Here is a 4,597-nt window from a genome sequence, read left to right on the forward strand (position 1 = left end):
TGAAGAGGGCCCAGTGCTGTGTGGCAACTTCTCAACTCCACTGTGGAGATTTGAATGGGCAGGGCTCTGCATTCCAACAAAACTTGATTTTAGGGGGGCAATGGGCCTAGCAAATGGGTGTGTGACAAAAGCCGTGGTCACTGTAGTTTTAATTCTCTGGCTGTATTTTCCTAAATGCCTCCATGGAGGAAAGTTCAGTTGTGAAACCAAACCTCATCGGAAATATCCTGTGTCTTTTGCCAGGAGCTATAAGGCATTGCTCATCTAGCTCGACCAACTGAAGTGGCTTTGCAAGCATTTGGAAGGCACACGCTTACACTTACCCTGAGACTTAGTTTGAAAGTATTTATAAACTTTTTAAAAAATGACAAGTTAACGTTTGGTCATGGAAGTGGTCAAATACAGCTGTCCTTTCAAGTGCATTTACCAATTCACAGTATTCTGTTTGCAGTGTGAAATATGATTTGGTGAGGAAGATGAACATATAGGCCTAGACCAAGGAGAAGTGCACCACCTCCTGAGCTGATTGGGCCTCTGCCAGTGAGTATCTTAACCTTTGATGTTTTTTATTAGCAGAAAGTTATTTTTTTTACTTGTTACAAAAATATGTTTTGTAATTGTTGTTGAACCAGTATAGATTCACTGATAAAGGTCTCCCATGCTATAAAAATGATCATGGCATCTCATGAAGGAAAGACTAATCCAAGAGAATTAAATTCTTTTGTTGTCTGGATGGATGATCGTGTGTTCCCCAGATTTTTTTTTCCCATGATTTCCTTCTCATGCTTATTTGCAAAAGATTACACACATTCATCCCAACATAGATTAAAACAGCTTCCAAGGCCCTTGAGGGTAACTGTCTTAGAGTAACCTCTCTGTGGGAAGAGTAACTTTATGAAGTATAAGTATGTGGAAGAGTGTTGGAGAAATGTCTTTAGACTCATGATCAGAAATATCTATGTATTCTGTATATTTATATTATTGAAATGTATTGATAACAAAACTTTTTATCTGCACACACACACACCTCTGGTTCCAGGAGCCCAGTGATGAGAAACCTCAGCAAGAGGAACCACCAACTGAAAGTCGGGATCCTACACCTGGTCAGGAGAGAGAATATCAGGGGTGCAACTGAGATTCAAGGTGCTAGGAAGGGAAGGAATACTATCTATGGTGGGCGGGGGTGCAGTGGGCAGAAGAGGCCTATATGTGCGTCATGCATTTTGCCATAAACCGGTAACAGGAGGAAAGAAAACATTAGAAAAGGATCTCAAACACTTGCCGAAAGTTGGCTGGAAAAGTGAAGAGTATAGTTTGCAGCTTCATGCAGTCCCTGGATACGATGAATCTTCTCTTTTTCTTCGAGGTTTATTTTGCATGCTTGAAAATACAGTCCTTGCTAAATCAGATGAAACTGTTTAATGTGGTGTACAAAATTTCACTAGTTTGATCTTCTTAGAATGTTGTCTGATCTTCTCAGCTGTCGTGTCCACAGTATTGTATGCACCCTTTAATAGCATGTAGAATGCCAAGTCACCCTACCTTATAACACTCTGAATAAAGTCCATTTGCATAAGGATATTAGTCCCATTTTATAAATAAGAAAACTGAGGCTCTGAAATGGAGGCTTACCAAGAACACTTGACTCATGGAGAAGGAATTTATGTTTCATTCCAAGGTTTGTGTTCTTCCTACCATCTGTGTTAGAAAACGTGAATGATTTTGCTTAAAATGTTCATGCTTGAATGTGTCTGTACTGCAAGGTACTTCAGTATTGGCTCAGGACAGAACACAGTTCCGTGAAGCAGGAGAGCAACTCCAGAAAAGACCTCAATGAATGACAGCCATTGTTTCCTTTGCTCTGCATTTTTGACAGTATGTTTGGTAAAAGCTGGATAATTCAGGATATTGGCATACAGGTAGCTATATTAGTATATTTTTAAGAGACTTTTTAATAGTTGTTTAAACTTTTATAATTAGAAAACTCAAAGTACGATAAGATTATCATGAAACAGAAGTTATTTCCTCAACAGATAGTATTTTGAAGTTAAACACCGACAGAACTTGGGTCATGGATTATTTTAGCAATTCACTGTTAAGGGGGTTCCAGAATATGACTGTCAACAATACCCATTAATTTTTTTTCACTCAAGTTCCTATACTCTTGTGGAAGACAGTGATTTTGCTGTTATATTTAGTACTTTTTTTCTGAATGCGATTCATTTATGGAAAGTTACATATAGGGCCTTTGGACCTAAGTTTGTTTAATTTTAACCAAAAAATGTTCAAGTTACCTCAACAGGTGATGAGTGTCAGGACTGTAAGATTTGTCATAGGCTTACCAATACATTCATCTAATCTTTCAGAAAATTACATTTACGTTATGATTAAAATGCTATCCATTGGGCAGTCTTCAGATTTCCTGGATAGCTGATACTCACTGTTTATAATACACAATGGTAAAGTATAGGAAATATAAGTGTGGTCTGATTTTTCCTCAGATTGTCATTTAAGATAAGATTTCATAATACAGGAAAACAAAGGTGGGGCATCTTTGCAACACATTTATTGCCACAATAGCCTACAGCCTTTTATTTCATAACACTGAGGAAAAGAATATTATCATTATCTTTCTTGTTTGCCTGCTTCAATTGATAATCTTTGTATTTTTAAGTGCCTAACCTGAAAGCTGATCACCAGGAGCTGTCTCAGTCAAAGACTGGGGATGAATGCAGACATGGTCCTGATGACCAGGGGAAGCTTCTGCCAAAATCAGAGCAATTTAAAATGCCAGAAAGAGGTATGCTATCCATTAAGATGCAAACTTATATGCTTTCTGTTTTTCACAATATTATACTTTCAATAGTAAGAGAGAACATTACTACCCCTTTAAAATCAGAGTTCAAATGCAGACTTTCTTTGAAAGGTTGTTCAGACTCCAGTTGCCTGACTGCGAGACTTAAACACTGTCAGATACAGACACAAATTGGGTCAAAGCCATATCGAATCATCAAATATGAAAGCATATTCTTACTTCTGATTATATCCAACAGCTAACAATTTTCAGATTCTTTTCTCATTTCTGCTTTTAAAAAATACATAATGCATTTCTAATACCAGTTTGTGTGAAATATCCTGAGCAACCTAAGCAGATTCTCATACCAGCTCTAACATTATTTGTGAGATTCTGGATGAATTCCATAAATTCTACACCCATCTTTTGCTGTTATTGAAAATAGTAAATGCAAATCAGTTATATTAAAATCCGTTTCAAAGTTGATTTCTGTATCCTCGTGTTCTATTTGATAGAATACAAAGATATGATTTGTTTTTCATAACAATCAGTTTCAGTCCAGTTATAATATCTGAGTTGAGATTTCATGGTTTCTAAGAAAATGAGTGGGCAGGCCGGGCATGGTGGCTCATGCCTGTAATCCCAGCTCTTTGGGAGGCCAAGGTGGGCAGATCACAAGGTCACAAAGTCAAGAGATCAAGACCATCCTGGCAAACATGGTGAAACCCCGTCTCTACTAAAAATACAAAAATTAGCTGGGCATGGTGGTGCACACCTGTAGTCCCAGCTACTCGAGAGGCTGAGGCAGGAATATGGCTTGAACCCGGGAGGCAGAGGTTGCAGTGAGCCAAAATCGCACCACTGCACTCTAGTCTGCCGACAGAGCGAGACTCTGTCAAAAAAAAAAAAAAGAAGAAAGAAGAAAGGAAGGAAGGAAGGAAGGAGGGAGGGAGGGAGGGAGGGAAGAAGGAAAGAAAGAGAAAATGAGTGGGCAACTTGTTTGATGAAAGTATCTTTTCCACACATTTTTCAAATTGGCAACTGTTAATCAGAAGAACTTCTGAATTTATAGGAAGCATTCCATGTTTATGGAAGAAATTACCTAAATGTTTTTACTCTACACTGCTGAACCATTCCATTAGACTATTTACATTGAAAGATAATTTTCAATTATTTCCAGGAGCCCGTTGAACAAACCTCAACTGCATTCTTAGGAATCTTATAGTCTTAAATGATTATCTTATTAAAATAGTTAGCAAATTACAGGATAAAGGAAAATAATAAAAAATGAAAATAATAAAGAACAATAGAATAAATCTAAGGGAAAAGGAAAGAGGTACTTAGTAAGTGACAGCTATGAATCATTAGTAAGAGGAAATGTAATCCAAAAGTAATAAATTTAAAAGATTGTTCTTTTGAAAAGTATCTGTGAATAGAGTAATAGTTTACACACTTTTGAAGAAAATGGAAAATGCTCAGCATGGAATATGAACAAGACCCTAACAGATACTGAATATATGGTATAATCGAAAGTGAATACATTCTTGAACTCTAATATTTTCAAAATATGAATGAAATGATTGATATGCTAGAGACACACACATCAGTTAATCTATTCCACTAATACCTGAATATCTAAACATTATAAAGACTGTGGAAGAACTTCTGAAACTTACCACTTGTCCCTCAAAAACGCTTAACTTTTAGAAACAATTATTTGGCTTTTCTAGATATTTTGCTCTCCTTTTCTATTTTCCTCTCCCTCCATTTCTTTCTTTCTTTCTTTTTTTTTTTTTTTTTTTT

General features: G+C 36.7%; 1 pseudogene; it reads left to right on the forward strand.

Annotated features, from left to right (window-relative positions):
- Positions 1-459: 459 nt before the first annotated feature.
- LOC111535898 lies at positions 460-3,057 on the forward strand (annotated as a pseudogene).
- The last annotated feature ends 1,540 nt before the right edge of the window (positions 3,058-4,597 follow it).

Source organism: Piliocolobus tephrosceles, chromosome 12, assembly GCF_002776525.5.
Source record: "Piliocolobus tephrosceles isolate RC106 chromosome 12, ASM277652v3, whole genome shotgun sequence".
In the NCBI taxonomy this organism is placed as follows: Eukaryota; Metazoa; Chordata; class Mammalia; order Primates; family Cercopithecidae; genus Piliocolobus; species Piliocolobus tephrosceles.